This window comes from Schistocerca gregaria, chromosome 7 (assembly GCF_023897955.1).
Source record: "Schistocerca gregaria isolate iqSchGreg1 chromosome 7, iqSchGreg1.2, whole genome shotgun sequence".
Taxonomy (NCBI): domain Eukaryota; kingdom Metazoa; phylum Arthropoda; class Insecta; order Orthoptera; family Acrididae; genus Schistocerca; species Schistocerca gregaria.
In genome coordinates, this window is record NC_064926.1 from 338155468 (window position 1) to 338174965 (window position 19498).

The window sequence follows — 19498 nt, forward strand, 5'->3', positions numbered from 1 at the left end:
AATGCGAAAATATTTTGTTGAGCCCAACCTACATAGGTAGGAATGATCATCAAAATAAAATAAGAGAAATCAGAGCTCGAACTGAAAGGTTTAGGTGTTCGTTTTTCCCGCTCGCTGTTCGGGAGTGGAATAGTAGAGAGATAGTATGATTGTGGTTCGATGAACCCTCTGCCAAGCACTTAAATGTGAATTACAGAGTAGTCATGTAGATGTAGATGTAGATGTACATGAGGCAGACCAGCTGATATAAAATTATTGTCACAAAAAATAAAAAATAAAAACTGCTCTCATGACAACGATTTTATTTTTTATTTCTTATGACAATGATTTTATATCAGCTGGTCTGCTTCATGTATCGTTATATTGAAGTGGTTTATAAATGTTAATCTACATTCAGATCCGATGATGGCACCTTTAGGGTGTTGAAGCCGGTTATCCAGTAAACAGTATTTAACTGATCTTGGCTTTTGAATTATTTCTACAACATTGTGATCACCCCACTACGCACTGTTTGTTCACTGCAAAATGTTCATTGTGTTACTGAATGTCGGTGTAAACACGACAGTAAAAGATACAGGATAAAACAGTAACTGCCTTGTCTACAGACGAAGTTGACGAAAGTATTCGTTGTATGTACTGTGGTAGGAAGTAAAATCCTAGATATTATAAAGCTTTTTGTTCACATTTCTGTAGACTGTCTATCTGAATGTAGAGCTATAAATGAGTGTTTCCATCCTTTCAGATGGCGATTGCACGAGAACTGCAGGCCCTACAAAAAAATGACACGTACCATTGAATAGATCAGCTTAACAAGTATTCAATCGAAGTTGCTCAAAATGCGCTCTTTTTGTGACGTGGCAACTGTCAGTATGGGTGAGACAGCACTTGTGTGCAATTCGTTTGCGTAGGGGATGGTGCAACGATAATGGGCCGCTTTGGGAATTTGTTCATTGGCTTCGTATCTGCAGGAACGGACTAAAAGCATACGACAATATGTTACGGACGATTTGTGTGCGTGTTCTGTCAGACTGTTATGAATCGAAACGTAGGAAGGTGCTCCATACAATGGTACTTGTCATTCTTCTGTACGCCTTGTAGTTGTCTCGCAGTCGTTTTCTGAAATGTTGGAAATATTTATCAATAGCTCAGCTTAAAAGATATGTCTGATGCGATAAATGCTGTTCCACGCTGGTGATTTCCCGGAAGGTGTTTAGCTGCATTGTCACTTACCGAAAAATACTGTCCATGGTCAGACGTCAAAGGAAGTCCAAGAAATAGGTCAGATCGCTGCATTGTAAACTGTATTTGCCGCTTTGATTTATCTAACGGTGATGTTGGTGGTATAATAATAAGATTCAACGCCTGAACCTCTAAAAACCGAACGCTTATGGGATATCACTGTTGCCCGTCTGACTGACAGTTAAGAACCATTTTCTCACGAACGAGTATACGTATCAACTTCAAATTATTGTCACATGTTAATATCTATGGTCTATTCACTGTGTAAAAGTTTTGTTTCTTAAGTCAGTTCAATCATAAGATACGGCCAATATCGTCACATATTTTCAAACACGCAACCCACTCATCAATATCTATAGGCCACTTCTCGCTGACGTAGAATCATGAAATTTGGTAGAAGCAAGGTTTCACAGTACAAGTAAAGTAAAACAATCTGAAAATTTTTGAGATCTTAGTTATATCTTCTTGTCATTAGAACACGTTGTAAACATGTTTTAGCAAGTAAATAAAAATTAACGCGGGCGTCTCAGTCCGTTGCTACCTGTGGCTTGACATACGTGAGCATCCCATAGTGACTTGCCTTCCATGTATTCTTTTTTAAAATTTTTGTGAATGAAGCTTTATCGCTCGATATTCGTATTTATACGTGACATGTATGTAATGTGTCTTTTTTGTGCTATTAATCAGTGCTTACACTTTTGTAAAAAAAACTGCCATAATGTTTGTACTTATGTTATAGGCCAATTTAAATGTTTAATTTTCTGATGAACGCATAGAGCTGTCGAAACCAGGTCAGAAGACTTACTTTTAGCGATCGAGGGTTGTCATTGCTTTGACCTTAAGTAAATAAAAAGTATTTTATTAAAGCTTGTATATCTACATATATAAACTGGTGTCACCTGCTTGCTTCTTATTTCATGTTCAGGCTAGCCCGAGGATCTATTGTAGAGATTTTGAGACGGTCCTAGAATTCTGGGAACCGTTTATATCGAAAACAGCCGAAAATCGTTGAGATTCACGATTCAAAGGGGGGATTTTCGATATAATTAATTTTGCACGGAATTTTCAGTGAGTGAGTCCTACTCGCAGCTGGCGAATTTTTAATAATAATAATAATAATAGTAACTGTTCTGGTTGAGGTATACAACAAAGCTAACATGGAATCGATGTCTATAGCTTGGGATCTGTACGGACTCTGTAGGCCTCCAGTACAGCTTCGAAAGACTTGTCAGACCAGGTGTGAGCAGCTACAAAATAAAATCGACGTTCTGTTACAAACCACCCAACAGTCCCCCCTGGTATAAGGAAACAAAAGAGGCGCGATGTTGTGACATAATAGCTACTGAGATATACTGGCCATATAGAAGTTTATGTGGGAGTTTGGAGGAACGAGCAGAGCCTGGGGGAAGTGGATATTCGAATTGTCCAATTGGGCGGGGAAGTTATTTATGGCATTTGGGGCGGCTGGCTGCCGCGGGGACGACCATCACCGCAATCGCAATAAAAGGGGCCCCGATATTACGCAGGCTCCGTCCGTACCCGTCCAGCCTCCCCCCACCCCTCCCCCTCATCCGCCCCTCTTAAAAGGCAGTTCGCTTTCGAAACTGTAATTACACTTGGGCCGGCCAGTTGAATAGCAGGCTATACGCTGGACCGTAACAGCGTTGTAACTGTGTTGCAGCACAATATACAAGTGCGATCCCAACAGGCACTAACTGTGGAGTACCGATAGAGATGATCTGTGACTAGTTGCTCCGCCAGAATTCTCTAGGTGAACACGCATCCGGAAAAGTTTACTGTAAAATACTTCATGACAAAAAAAATGGAAACTTATGTGTTTTTACCTTTGAACTCTTCGTCAGAGAGTTTCAACCGTTGTTGATCTGTGAAGAGAAATTTATTGCAACAGTATAATTTCAATCTGATTCATGCCAGATGCCCTAAAATATCGTGGAGTTTTATACATTATAGGCCACAAATATTGCTTCCAGGAGTATCTGCAATTGATATTCATGTCGCACATCATTATTATGAATTAGGTTAACTGACTTTTCTTCGCCACTTACGAAAAATGCACAGTTTTGCATATTTTCTACAGCAGAACGTATACGTTATTCTGCTTCTTAAAGTATCCACCGCAGACGGTCAAAAAGTAAAACCACCGATAAAACGAACAGCAAGTTAATTTGAAATTCAGAGAAAACAATATTTATTCTTGTAATCGAGTCTTAAAACAGCCGTGAACAATATAAATTCTTCTGGGTTCAACACAAAACAGTACTTCTGGCAGAAATCCTGGTAATGGAGAAAAAAGAATTGTACATTAAAATTCTTAGCTCACGTAGAATGGAATAAAGTTCTTGACACATATACTAAACATCCGAATTCCGATTAAAAGTTCTTGACGTTCGTAACAATTATTGACACTCGTAACATAGGAACGAAGGGGATCTGCGCCCACTTTTGTACGGATACAAAGTCACCAGATTGCTGTCCACCGAAGCCGCTTTTAAAGACACACACAGAAACTGGAAGTCCACATATTGGTCAACAAATGGGTGTCACATCTTATTTTGGACGGACACGCTGCAAGTTGAGAAGGCTCGTTCGGACAACGATGACGGCGTTGCACTGGCTCTGTTCCTGATTGAAGAAATGCATAGGCGTTTGGTATCAGTTCCAGGAAGACCACTCGCAGTGAAATGGCTTTTCAGAGATTGTGTGCTGGCCTTAGTACATCTTTCTGTGCCAGGATGCATGCAGTCTTGCTTCCTGTCACATGGTCAGAGTAGGAAAGAGGTATGTGGGTCAGCGATCTCTGCTGGCACCTCGATCGCCTTCTGGTCACCACGTATGAAGGGCTTATTTCAATAGTGATACAAGTCCGTTTTCGTTCATTCTGAGATACACAGTCCTAAAGTGAAATGAGCGCTGAAAAATCTGCAGTTGAGGTACCAGAAATATTGAAGTATGTAGCTTGTTGCTAGATATGAACCTTTCTTTCTATTTGTTTGGATCATTAATTTCAGCAGCGTTATAGGCATAAAAGTGGAGGTAATGGAGCTGTAACACTAATGAAATAAAATAAACTGAACATTGTATATAAACCTGTTAATGTGTCACTTTCATTAGCGTTAGGAAAATGTTTGTGTTCCTGTTTTGCCCATCACACGTGTCACTGTACGCAACTACCTGTTTTTGAGAAGTGACACACTTTTCAATATGTTTCAATAAACAGGTGCCCATTTCTTGTTAACCCCTTGATCCAGATGTTTCATCCGAAAAATACATACGGATTTTGCAGTCAGTTAAATTGTGGGAACCAAAATTATACACGTACATGTTTCTTTTGTGGGACGATATCGACTTTGTCAGTTTAGGAAATGCAAGTGCTTTTTGGCTTTTTGCGGGTGAGATGCAGTACATCTGGAAATCTGCCTCTTCACTACATGCTGTGTCTGTAGCCATTTCTGTTCTTCTAGCTTCAGCCCTCCTAAGGTGAAACTCCTATTCAGTTTGAAGCTTTCTGTTTTCTTCTGCATTGTTAGCAGCGTCCATTTCAAAGCTCAATTTGTCACAAAAAGAGGAAGTTTCTTTACTTGGTGGTCGAAATAACAGGTTGATGTCTTTGTTAAAGATTTTTCCATAGATGTGCTCCCCCACAATTTCTTTATTCTGAGATATGCATTTATCTTTGTACAAATCGTACATTTTGGGCACACACAGCTCAGGATTTAAAAACCTTTTGTGGGGATTATCCTTCCTTGCATAATGGCTCTCGGAAACTGGAAAGCATTTAATGTGTTCCTTTACATCATTGATCAGACCTTACGGTACAGATCATTTGTTCTGTTTGCTCCTTCCATCAAGGTGAGGTGTACCTTCTTCCTTGCATTTTCTTTAAAGCCTAGAGAGTCGTCCATTAGAAATATCAAAAGTATTCAAGAAAAACTTCTTGTATACTATTGTACAGTTTCCGATCACACGTAATCGATATCCATAAATATAGGTTTTTTGATAACCAGAGCCATCTCTTGGTTGTCGGTGGTTAACCGAATGATACGTGCATAAGCCATTCAGATAACTATTTCGGCGATTAATACCACCCATAGCCCAGAATTTATCAAACAACTTCCTCATCCTCTGAAATTTTATTGAAACATTTATGAGCACACCTGCAGTCCACATTGCGGAATGTTTTTGGAGGAATTATTTTACCAGTTGCTGTGACGTATAACTCCCCAGTGTTCCTTTTTTCTTTCGAATATGTTTTTCATATGTGTCCGTTTTCCTTTCACCTTTCTTGCTTCGTGTACGCTTCCTTTTTGTCTGTATATTTGCGGCTGCACCGTTCGCACAGACATCATTAACAGTGTCTCCTGTTCAGTGTTCCTATTTTCTTTCGAATATGTTTTTCATATGTGTCCGTTTTCCTTTCACCTTTCTTGCTTCGTGTACGCTTTCTTCTTGTCTGTATATTTGCGGCTGCACCGTTCGCACAGGCATCATTAACAGTGTCTCCTGTTTCGTCATTTTTTGCAGTTTCATTGGAAGTTCCATCGTCATTGGTACTGGTATCTAGATAGAAAGTAACGTAAGTTATGATTTATACAGCACCAGATGACTGAAAGTATATGTATATGTGAAATACATTAAGATAGACACCCTTATTTTCCATTGTTATTGTCAACATGACCTTCATTCTGGCATAGTCCTTTTTTGGAACCAAATGTCTATGATGCTAAGAGAAAAGTAAGTAACTTGTTTTTCCCTGCAATCGTTTGTAAATCTAGATCATCAGTTATATCACAGTCTCTTGGTAATGCTCCTGAATCCATCATCTTTGTAAGAAATAGCAACACTCTGCAATGTATAAAAGCACACGGACTTGTACCACTGCTGGAATAAATTCCTGCTTGCTTTCTCTAATGTGTCAGCATTGGGGTGCTCTCTGTTGGTAGCAGGACGAAGCTGGAGCTGCCCCACAATGCAAAGTAATTAAAAACGACTTGTGTGGATACGTACGTGAGGACAACTCCATACATTTGAAAGGTGGAGTTGTACCACTACTGAAATAAGCCCTTGTATAGTGTGTGTTGTGAGAAAACTGGCTGCCCACGTAACTCAGATGTAATGTGGGTTGCATAACTTCCGACATCCCCCCCCTCTCCCGCCACGCGCCCTGAGGGATGATTGATTGGAGACCCATGTGACATATGCCGGTGGTATCAGGTATATAGTGACTGAAGAAGTTCCACGTGTGTAAGAGCTGGTAGCACAAGTGTGTCCTCCAGCAGCTCCTCCGGGTGTACTGCAGTTGAGTGAGGCTGAACGGCAGTTGTAACATCTGAGACGGGAAGCTGAGATGATGCCCTACCTGGAGCAAAAGGGGGAGATAAACCACAGGACTCAACGAGTGGACTTCGACAAGGGCACAATTGGTTCATATGTTTACAGTAGTTGTTACCGTCTGGAAATTCTATTTCTGCCTGCGAGTGTCCCAGGCCGTTACTGACGGCCTCTCGAAGTCACCAGCGCCCAAATAGAGTTGAGGACAGAAAAGCCATGGCTGACCTCTATTGAGAAAATGTGGGATAAAGGAAGGATGGTTTGTCTGGCAGATCTGTTGGACATACACGTACTGCTGTCCACGTTAATGAGGATCACCCAACAGTAGAACTGAAACCAAGGCATTAACGTGTCCAATCGCGGGAAGAAGCAGTGCAACAGAGAGGCGTATCACCCCTGGCAGGGACTATGTGAGTGATGGCACAACCATTCCGCTCTTCGGCAAAATCACACCCCAGTGCATAATATGTAAGAAGGACAAAGCGTGCTACGGGAGAGCAGTTGGGATGCTGACCACAGTGTGAATGTCATCCCAGGGATGAGGAGGACCGAGTTGGGAGAGGACAGCCTACGGCGTTGACAGCAGTAGGCCGGAGCAGTAAGATACTGAAGGAATCGACGTCCCATAGGCCAGCCGCTATGTACCAGATGGAGAACCTCGCACAATGCTGTGTCCTCGGCCATGTGATGTATGTAGAGCCTAGTATCGAACTAAGGGCTTTCCAGACTGAGACGTCGTCCGCAACTATGCAGCTAGTAAGGGGGGACACAGAGCGACCAGAAAGGCAGGCTGCCTGGAGCCAGTCTGTAAGGAGACCATACCGCCAAAGTAACAGCCTGGACACTTACGGTAGAAAAATGTAGTAAAGGAGATGGAAGAAAGATTTCCATTGATGCATCAGTGATGAAAAATCACCATAGCAAAGCACTCGGGATAGCATCTGAGATGCAAGATGGCAGTGTGAAAGCAGTAGCAGTAGCAATAGCGGTAGCACGCGGTAGAGAAAACGTCGAACAAAAGCACCTGGCCAGGGAATTGATCCTTGCAAAAGCACTGGTGATATAACGCACTTGTGCAGAAGCACTGAAAGAATAGTGTGTACCCTGTTGCATTGTTCTTACTAGCTACTCTCAACTACATGCTTGTTCAGTTCTCCAGTCGCACTTCTCACATTCCGATGTTTAAAGTATTTTGTCGGAATTTTAGTGTACGTTTATGCCGTCTGTCCTAAGAGTTTGTTTCGCCAAGGAAGTTATTCATTGGCGGTAAAATACACTGCTGAAAGTGGAAGTGATATTGAATTGTGCTGAAACCCTGGGGAGAGAAAGGGGCAGCGTGGGAGGAATGATGAGGGAAATCTGCTATGCGGATACGCTTGAAATAATCGTCTGCTGTGGGGATGCATTTGGTAGAAATCGGGACTCTGCTTGCGAAAATTAGTCACGGAAAAGGGAATTGCAAGTGCTGTGCAAGGATGTGGCACCAGAAGGGGCAAAGTGTGCATGGACTACAGTGAGAGGTGTGCGGTGTGATGTCACTGTCCACGGAAAGCGGGGTCTCTCCTGTAGCAGAAGCAGCGTCGGTGGTGGCCTGCGGTCGCCGCCCCAGGTGGTGTGATGTGTACGGTGAGTACAGTGCATTTGTACCTCTGGAGTACCGAAGGCCTTACTGTTTCTGGTGGACCGTGCGGCCCTGCTTTGCGCGCATTCAAAAAAATTCCGTCACCTTCCGTGCGGGACGCTGTCTGTCTGCCTGATGTTCCCTAAAGGCTGTTAGCGTGACCACACGCTTGCAGCGGCCAGGTAGTAGAGTGGCTTATCTCTCGGAACGTGCTTCAGTGTGGAACTAACCGATAGTCGCGGCCGCTTCTTAAGGTCCCGATCATTCTCTTTGTATCGCCAAGGCTCAAAAAGGTCCAAATGGTCTGAGCACTATGGAACTTAACATCTGAGCTCACTAGTCCCCTAGAACTTAGAAGCACTTAAACGTAACTAACCTAAGGACATCACACACATCCATGCCCGCGGCAGGACTCGAACCTGTGACCGTAGCGGTGGCGCGGTTCCAGACTGAAGTGCCTAGAACGGCTCGGCTACTCCGGCGGGCCATCGTCAAGACAGTAGTGCTTTGTTTAGCTGCTCATGTGACAGGGTTGATACAGGACGTCAGGAAAAACGTAGTGAACGTATGTACCAGGGGGTAATTCTCTTACTAGCTGCGGTCAGCTAAGTGTTTGTTCAGTTCTACAGTCGCACTTCTAACATTCCGAAGTTTGAAGTGTTTGCTTGTACTTTTAGTGTACGTTTACGCCCGCTGTCCTAAGAGTTTGCTTGACCAAGGACATTATGCATTGGCGCTATAGTACATGGCGCAAAGGGGAAATGATTTTGAACTATGCTCTTTCCCGTCACATTATTTGTTGACTTATTCGAATAGTGGAAGTGCTACCTACCCTTGGTTAGCTTCTACCAGCACCAGTTCCAGATGTGGATTGTGTCTGACAACTCACATAAAATTGTTGGTGCGCGTTTGTAAGAAGAATCGCGCCTGTTCCTGATGTATATTTTGTCATGTGTCCGAGAATCGAGTATACTCGCAGCTCCGGGAGTAGTTCCGCTATGACTTGCCAGCGGGACTTAGTTACACATGTAGGGTATGCGTTGGTAGTTAAGGTTTAGAATTCTTCCCACCGTCGGAACCTACGGGCTGCTATCAGAGCCGGTTTGCTCTTTCATTGGCTTATGTGTCCTCTTTAGTTAGGATCACACGTTCGGGAATAGGTTATGGCTCCATTTTGAGTGGTTCCACTGTGACGTGTGGTCGGTAATGAGACCCATTTGTGCCCTGTATGCCCATTAGTTCAATCACGTGAAGTTTAGTGTCGTACAGTTTGCTGTCCGTCGTGTTGTGAGTTAAGATCGTGTAGTCACTGTTTGAAACCTGGTGGATTCAATGTCTCAGTGACAGGATGCGTGTAGTGTTTACTGGCGGGGGAACAATTTGCACATTCCCGAGTGGGTGGCCGGAAAGTATCGGATGTGTGTAGCGAGCGCTGTACCAGCCCCTAAACTCAGACTGCAGGTACCATTGCTCGTTATATGTGCACTTAGTAGCATCTTCTGTGAACGTATTGTGAGAACCTGGCCGATAAATTATTTGTCTAGATGGATTTTAGTTTGCTATAATCTCGTTGTTCGTACTTGTAAGTAAGTGGACGTGTTTAAGGGATTCGGTGTCATTGTCCTGTGTTGGTGTCGTTTAATCCCGTTGTAAATTTTGGAAGACTTGCCTCGTCCCACTATTGTTGTGGTGCATTTTGACAGTTTCTAAAAATATGAGCCCATTGCGGCTCGTTGTATGAACATGTTTTATGCTTGTCCAAGTTCTTCGTTATGGACGCCCCCACAGTTATTTAGTTGGCCTCGTGTTGTACAGGAACAACGGACGTGTGTTTATTGTCGCCGTTGTCCCCGTGTCGCAGTGGCAGTCCTACACAGAAAATTGTATTCAGGTTGATGCTGCTTGAGTAGCCAAAGGCGCTAAGGCCGGCTTACTATTATATATTTGAGTCAGACGTGATCAGGCTCAGTCGCAAACATCTAGTTCTCGCGGCGGCCGGAGACGACAAAAACACAAACTACACTACTATATGGCCGAGGTTTATGCATGCGCAAATCATAGGCCGCCAGTCACAGAGATGCATGGGGGTGCCTCACACAGACGGCATTCCAAAGTGCTCCTGAGAGCTACAACACGAAGAATCGTCTCTCGGCTTTTGGCGAGATCAATGTCTCGTTCTTTTTGTATCAGGGATCTTTATTTACCATAATATACCATCAAATCACCAAAAACACACCTTCGCATACACCAAATCCCTTACGCCACACCGAGCAAGGTGACTCAGCGTCTAGCACACTGGACTCGCATTCGGAAGGACGACAGGTAAATCCGGCCTCTGGCCATCCTGATTTAGGTTTTCCGTGATTTCCCTAAATTGCTCCAGGCAAATACGGGGATGGTTCCTTTGAAAGGGCACGACCGATTTTCTTCCCTGTCCTTCCCTAATCCGATGACACTGATGACCTCGCTTTCTGGTCTCCTCCCCCAAACAACCCAACCCAACCTTAGGCCACACATTAACAGCTGCCTCTTGATCCAGCTTACTCTGTCCATGAGTCCTCAGCACAAAAGGCATCGTACAATGAAAATAAAACGTATCAATATCCTTATTTAAAACTTCATCAACATTAAAAGTAAGGTACGTTATGACGTTATGGTTATTATAATTTTAAAATATTCTCAGTACCCCCACGGCGAACAACAGTCACGGTAAGCCAACCAGGGCCATGAATAAATCTATCATCCTTTATAAGCAAAAAATTCCAAATACGTACCACCTGCAAAAACACAAAGACCATCACGGACATCATGGGAAGCAATACTTTTCACCTTCACTTTGTGTTTTTCATGACTCCAGTAATGATTTCCGTGTTATCAAGGGCCTTATAAACAGTAGCACGTGAGAGCCAAAGACGCCTAAAACTTCGCAACTGTGTGAGTCGTTCATAGCAGCTGCCTGTGCAGCAGCCCGTTCGAGACTGGGTACGGAAGCGCTTATAGATGCTCGGCGTTATCATAACCTCAAGCTTATCTACACTGAAAACCGCGTGCTGCGAAAACTGCACGTTTCAGCTGGAACCGTAAACTGTAGTGAAGTCAGGAAGGGAGCAACCTCACAATGCTTTTGTGGCGTCGTGAGAAATCCGGTTTGTCCTGCCAGCATTCGCACCGTAAAGAATAGACACAAGGTTGCTCCGCTACGTTATACATACTAGAGCAGTCGAAAGATTCACTGTCTCAAAATATTGAGGTGCAAATATATCGGGAAAAAACGTCGAAGGTCGGTGACGGAAGCGAGTGCCCGACAACAGACCGAAAGTCACACAAACGAGAAGAGGTGCACACGAAAACGTTCAGTGGGTGCGGAGAAAATAGGTGAAAGTGAAGTTCCAAAAACTCAACGTCGCCAACAGTTAAGCGACGACAGCGCACGAAGAACTTCCCACCTGGGGTGGAAGCACAAGCGTAAGCTCTGATTCAGTAACATTATAACAAACATTTTATATAAAACGTTTGAAAGGTCTCTTTTGGATTCCTTTCATATTAATTTCTTAAATCTGTTGCCATTTACGGCATAAATTCCTCTTCTAAATTTACTGTGGTGTTTCCGACTATCTGGGAGGAGACTGAGCAGTGAAATGTGTTACTTTTACACATAAACAAGAACGATCTGTCACACTACTACACTTTAAAACACAGTTTATATGTAATTCATGTCACACAGTCTCATACGGAACCTACATCCGCTTTCTTTTATATACTGTATATGATAAGATACTGTAATCCCCCTTCCCTTCTGTGTGAGAGGATGAATGGGCAAATGTATTTCTAGTTGCATGCTGGATGGTAGCAGACAAGCCTGTCTGCTAGAGAACAGTAGGACCAACGTCGGAACAGGTAGCTACGCTTTCTAAAAGCAATGAGGTTTCTATCCTTATTATTGTCGTGTCCGTCCCTTCTCATGTTGGTATAGGAAGCTGCCTCTCTGGTCACTTCCGTTTTGTATACGGAAGCACGCTCCGTAGGAGCCCGGCAGGTCAGTCTGTCCGTGGCGAGCGTCTGAAGTGGTAAGATCGGCTAAGCGCATGACTGCTAAGTCCGTAGGACAATGGATTTCTTAAGATCAGCCTAACTGAAAATCTAATGACCTTTGTTTCAGGTTTAGCTCTAAAATATCTAATGTTATCTTAAATTGCAACGCAGTGTAATTCGAGTGTGAAATTCAGAATATATTCCGGTAGTTGCTTTGTCACTACTTTGTGAGTAAAGTGGAACCACGTGTTGATCAGTAACTCCAACTAAGATCATCAATCTTAAATGCGAATGTGCGTGAGATTATAACGTCTCGTCTTGACACTATTTTTCAATATAGTGACTTTTGTTTAGGTTCAACCCACGTGGGGTGTACTTTGTGAGACCAGTACCACGTGCTTATACAATTGTTTTACCCATCAGGTTAATAGTAAGACGATAGTAATCAGTTCGAGGTCTTTCTTTTGTAAATTGCTTTTCGATCTAATTTATTTTAATTATCAAAATTATGGTGGAGTTACACTCTTTGTGTAAACCAAGTTGACCACGTGAAGCATGTGGTGCAATCATCAAAGTAGCCCTCAGCTATTCTTTTCGGGAAGATTTCACAGAGAGTTAGTATGAATTTAGTATACCAGTGTGTGGTAATTACACGACGGACAGGATTGCGCTACGAACGTAACTTCTTTGGGTGAAAATTGAATCGGTTGGTTGTGGTTAATTTCCTGTTGCATATGTTTCAACGTTCTTCGTGTGTTATTTTATGAATGCAGTGATGTATGCAGTCTCCCAATCTTGGCTCCATATTTGATGTGTTCCGTAAGATTACAAACTCACATTTTCACAATCCTAAATAAGGCACCAGTTTAGTTATGAATCAAGTATAATATGCTGAAATTTCAAGCATCAATGTTGAAATAAATTTCGAAATATAAACTGATTTATTTCTTTTTATTTAAATTCTGGTTTTCGTATGACTATTAAAAGATTATAATTAATGTTAGTCTGGTTGGGAATTTGGTAAGCTAGACTGGATACCTGGTGAACCAGTTGCGCAGTAATGCAAGGTTAACTTCCTCAGATAGCTCACAGCTTTTAACCCGGTTTTATTGTCTATCAGCATCGCTTTCACATCAAATTAATGCAACAATATTAGACGTTCTCCGAATTCTTATCGCTTTTTCGACGACTACCTCCATCGTCAGGAGCAAGTGATTATCAAAACTGCTGGTGTGATGGCCTTTATAGACGGCTTCTGATTGGTTAGTAATCACATAATGCCTTTGCAAATGTCGTCAACGTTTGTGCTAGTGTCCTACCACTGCCGTAGCCGCACAAATATGGCGACGAATATCTCTGCCTCTTCTCTGCATCGTGAGCTTGTTTCCATGCAGCGCTAAAATTTATTGAAGAACGGCATAGGAATTCGGCGCCTGGCTCAGGAAGCCCACTCAAAGTCGTCTTCTCAGGATGCCGGCCTAAGTACAGTCATCAGCGCCAGAATACATTTGGTATTGCCTCCCGCCACGTGGCTGGTGTAGTAAAGAGGTTCGTGGGGCCAGCGACCTCTGCCAGCGCCTTAGTCACCGACTGGTGGCCACCTGTAGCGTGACAGTCCTCGATTGTCGGTTGTAAGCACGCTGGATGCCTGAGTAACTCGGATGAAATGCGGGTTGCATGGAAAGTAGGTGAAAGCACATGATATTACACTTTTCATTCGTAATTGCTATGAACTGGATCGTATTCAGTGCCCGAACATTATAGTCGACTCATTTCGATGACAGTGACTGGTTTTTAAATTTTTTAAATGTTGTCTGTAAGGTTTCTCCTTACTCTATGTGCTGGAAGACAGTGTGCTAGAAGTTCATCGAAGAAGGTGTCAGAATAACTGAGTTAACCGTAGATGGCCCTCAGTTTCAATCCAGGGAAGGAGCGCTCCTATTCTCCATATAAATAAACAATCTGACATGTTGAGAAGCAGTCTCCGGAAGTTTGCTGATGACACTGTAGAGTAAGGGAAGGAGTCGTCGCTGAAGGTCTGCAGAAGCGTGGTAGATAGTTTGGACGTAACGTCTTTTGGTGTAAAAATTGTAGCTAGCTCAAAATGTGGACAATTTGAGTTAATGCACATGAGCAGGGAAGAAAAAACGTTCGAATTAGTGCAGCTTGGCATAGCCACATTGATAAACATCTAAGAGTAAAGTGTACAAAGTTTCGTCAGATGTAACGAGCGCTTGAGGTCGGTTGTAGGGGACGTGGATGGTAGACTTCTGTTTTCTAGAAGAATTCTAAGACAGTGTAGATTATCTGTAAAGGAGACCACGTATAGAACACTTGTACGACTGTTTGGTGAGTACTCCTGGAGTGTTTGCGATCACTACACGGACGGATTTAAGGAAGACATCGAAGCAACTTAAAGGTGTGCTTACAGGTTTGTTGCCAGTAGGTTTGATTAACAGTATTACAGAAATGGTGTTGGAAGTCGAATGGGAATCCCATTTTTCGAATCATTATTGAGATAGTTTGCAGAACTAGCATCTGCGACTGCCATCTCGCGGAAGGTCCGTTAAGAGAAGCTTTCCAGTGCCAACTTTTCTCATCTCGCAGTAGCACTTGCAACTTAATCCGCAATAATTTGCAGTATGTGTCACAATCTGCGTCTTCTTCTGCAGCTTCATCCTCTACAGCTCTCTCTTGTACCATGGAACATATTCCTATTTGTCTTCCACGTGTCCTGTCATTTTGTCCCTCCTTCTTGTCAGTGTTTTCATCGCCGATTCTGCAGAGAACCTCCTCATTCTTTAACTAACACTCTTCTGTACACCACATCTCAAATGATTCGATTCTGTTCTTCTGTTCGAGTTTTCCCATAGCCATGTTTCACTGTCATACAGCGCCGTGCTCCAGACGGACATTCTCAGGAAATTCCTCTTCAAATTGAGGCCTATGTTTGATGGTAGTAGACAGTTTTACGAACCTACTGCTGCATTTTAATGCCCTGTCAAATGATGCAAAATTATCCCTTGTGGTACAGTGGTATCGAAAATTCTCAAAAGTAACCATCCAAAAGGGCAGACCTCTGGTGCAGGTGGCCATCTGTGAGCCCCTAATTGTCCTTCCGGCGATGACTCTGTGCCTGATAGCGTCTCAGCAAAGCAGAAAACAGAGATAATTACGATAATACGTCAACAATTCGCTAGACAGAATAAAGCAGCAATTTAATAAAGCAAAATGATAATTACATGTCTCGTGTTGTAAGGGAGGCGTATAATGGGGTGTAATTAGTTGATTTAGTACCTGCGGAAACTAAATGCAAAGTTATGCAAAATGTTCCTACATGGGACGTATCACAAATTAACATGAATAGTGACATAGTTAACAGACATTGAAGACGTGGAAATAATGCTCATTAGCTCGTTCATCAACTACTCCTGTTATAAAACTTGTTAGCATTCGTTACGCTTTGCTTCCTTCGAATCTCTTACATCTTTAAAAATAATGCTTAGCCATTGCACATAACAGAAACTCGTCGCAATGAAGAAAACATCCTAGAATTGCACCTGGCTTTATTTACTACTTAAGAATCACCTAACCATATGGTAGTCATAGGTCATAAACGATCTCAAAATATAAGTCAGATCAAAAACGCCAATCTAGTATTTAATTAAGTGAACAATTGGAAAAGAACAATACAGAACAGCGTTCTAAGAATTGCAACATCCTAAAATAAAATGACTAAACTCTGGGCGACTGGTGTTTAATTGGAAGACTGCAGAAAGCAAAAGTGAATAAAACCTCCTCACCTGGGCAGCTCGTAAAATCAAGATAAATTAGACAATGGAGCATTCAAGAAGCATAACTAAATGAGCCAAATGCAAGCTGCTCAGAAGACGGATTACGCTACAGCCTGAGCGAAACTTCCTTCCTTCAATCACATGGAGAGGGTGCCAGTCAGCACCAGGTGAGAGCCGAGAATCGAATCTTCCACAGTCCAAGTTCTCTCCTGAACTCTCACAACTCTCAGGCTCCTCTTGGAGGCGATATTTAATGCTCCTACCAATCTAACGAAAGAGTATGCTCCCCTCTGTATGTATCTAGCAGAAACCCAACGAGATTGTGGTCGAATGCAAAGTAGATCAGCAGCAAGACACAATGCACTGTATGTCAACAATGGTGATGTCACTGATGACATTGCTACTAATTTCCAGAAGTCTTTTGACACACTTCCCCCACGTGACCTCTAATCAAACTGCTTGCCGATGGAGTATCGCCTCAATTGTGCGATTGGATCCCAGATTTCCCCTCAGAGAGGTCACAGTTCCATGTAACTGACAGGAAGTCATGGCGTAAAGCAAAAGTAATAGCTAGCGTTTCCCAAGGAAATGTTACAGGAACTCTGCTGTTCTTGATCTACATCGACAACCTAGGACATAATTTGAGCAGCCCTCTTACATTGTTTGCCGATGATGTGTCATTTACCGTCTCGTAAATTCATCAGATGATCAAAATCAGTTGCAAAACGATTTAGACAAGGTATTTGTCTGGGGTGAGAAGTAGCTGTTCATTATAAATGATGAAAAATGAGAAGTTACCCACAAAAGTACTGAAAGATATCCTCTAAATTTCAGCCACACGACAAATCACATCAATTTAAAGGCTTTAAATGAAACTAAATACTCATGCATTACAGTTAAAAATAAAAGTAACTTAAATTCGAACTATCAAACAGATAATATTGTATGGAAAGCAAACCAAAGACTGCGATTTATTGGCAGAACACCTAGAAAGTGCAGTAGGTCCGCTGAAGAGACTGTCTGTCCGCCCTCTTTTTGAAGTACTGCTGTATGATGTGGGATCCGCATCAGGTGGGAGTCATGGAGGACACCGAAAAAGTCCATAGAAGGGCAGCTCGTTTTGTATTATGGTGAAGTAGGAGACAGAGTGCCACGGATATGATACACGAATTGGCGTGTCAGGTAGTGACAGGGTCTTTTCACGATAATTCAATCACCAACTTTCTCCTCCGACTGAGAAAATATTTTTTTGGCAGACATGTTTATAGGGAGATATGATCATCATAATAAAATAAGAGAAATCAGAGGTCGCGCGGAAATATTTAAGTGCTCGGGTTTCCCGAACACTTTTGTAAAGTCTTGAAGGTGGTTCGATGAACCCTCTGCCAGATATTTAATTGTAAACTGCAGAGAAATAATGTAGCATAAGATGTAAATGATGTGAAGAGTCTACAGGAACGACACGACTTTCGGATTCCAGCTTAAACAGTAGGTCTCGTTTCCCAAGTTGGATAACTGTAGTGAGTTACTGACGTAAGTTGCTGAAGTGGCGTTCAATTAAAAGGCTTGCAATCAGCCATTGAGCCACACGAAATTATTAAAAGTAACATTTTAGACGAGTTGACGTTTGCAATGCTGTGCTAATACAGTTCTAAAATGTTGGTAATGATAGTACAGCAAACCCCGAAACGCCTAATTTAATAAAGTTATAAAACATTAGCAATGTTACTGCAATAAACCCAGAAATTCCCTATTATAAGTTTTATTGTGGTGTTCACCCGCCTGGCGACCCGGTGGTAATATACTAATATTAGTGTGCAGTCCTAATTTGTTCGATTCCATATCGACAGTTGCTTATAGGCGACAATCCAGGTAAAAGAATGTGTAGTAAGGTTGCAGACTTCTCTCACCATTGCCACATGTGTTCGTAACGGCTTTACCCTCGTTGATTACACAAATGGTAAAAGGCGCGACCTATTGAGTGATCTAGAGTTACCCTAATCCTTTGACAGCGCACGATGGTCTCTGAATATCTTACTTATCAAATGATTAAGCACGTTCTAGAGCCATTCCCAAGAACACAAGAAGGATAACTGAAAATGTTTGCTGTAAAACCATTTGTTACACAAGAAAATGTTGTATTAGGAAGAATGTTCAACTTTCAGAGAAGCTCGATGTAATCGATTTTCTTAGAACATAGATGAAGAATTCATAAAAAAAATTATGCCAGATCCAGAAATTATGGAGATTTTGTGCAGCTAGTGAAGTCCTTCTCTACAAACACATCCAAGAATATGTAGAACAGCGAATTTACCTAGACTTCTTAAGAGGTGTGAATAGCTTTTCGAAGACTATCCATTCTCAAGAGAGACAAATACGAACAGAAGAACAACTTATTCGAGTCATGTCAAAATCACGAACAGAACTATAGCGTAATATCCAGGAAAGTTAGGACATGAAATGTAGTAGTCGACAAACCTAGAGTAGCGGTATGCTCTTGGTCTCCCTCTACGATTTTTACCCTCTACGCTGACCTCCAATACTAAATTGGTGATCCCTTGATGCCTCAGAAGATGTCCTACCAACCGATCCCTTCTTCTGGTCACGTTGTGCCACAAACTTCTCTTCTCCCCAATCCTATTCATTACTTCCTCACTAGTTATGTGATCTACCCATCTAACCTTCATCATTCGTCTGTAGCACCACATTTCGAAAGCTTCTATTCTCTTCTTGTCCAAACTGTTTATCGTCCATGTTTCACTTCTATACATGGTTACACTCCATACAAATACTTTCAGAAATGACTTCCTGACACTTAAATCTATACTCGATGTTAACAAATTTCTCTTCTTCAGAAACGCTTTCCTTGCGATTGTCATTTTACACTTTATATCCTCTCTACTTCGGCCATCATCACTTATTTTGCTCCCCAAATAGCAAAACTCCTTTACTACTTTAAGTGTCTCATTTCCCAATCTAATTCCCTCAGCATCACCCGACTTAATTCGACTACATTCCATTATACTCGTTTTGCTTTTGTTGATGTTCATCTTATATCCTCCTTTCAAGACACTATCCATTCCATTCAACTGCTCTTCCAAGTCCTTTGCTGTCTCTGACAGAGTTACGATGTCATCGGCGAACCTCAAAATTTTTATTTCTTCTCCCTGGATTTTAATACCTACTCCGAATTTCTCTTTTGTTTCCTTCACTGCTTGCTCAATATACAGATTGAATTACATCGGGGAGAGACTACAACCCTGTCTCACTCCCTTCCAAACCACTGCTTCCCTTTCATGTCCCTCGACTCTTGTAACTGCCATCTGGTTTCTGGACAAACTGTAAATAGCCTTTCGCACCCTATATTTTACCCCTGCCACCTTCAGAATTTGAAAGAGAGTATTCCAGTCAAAATCGTCAAAAGCTTTCTCTAAGTCTACAAATACTAGAAATGTAGGTTTGC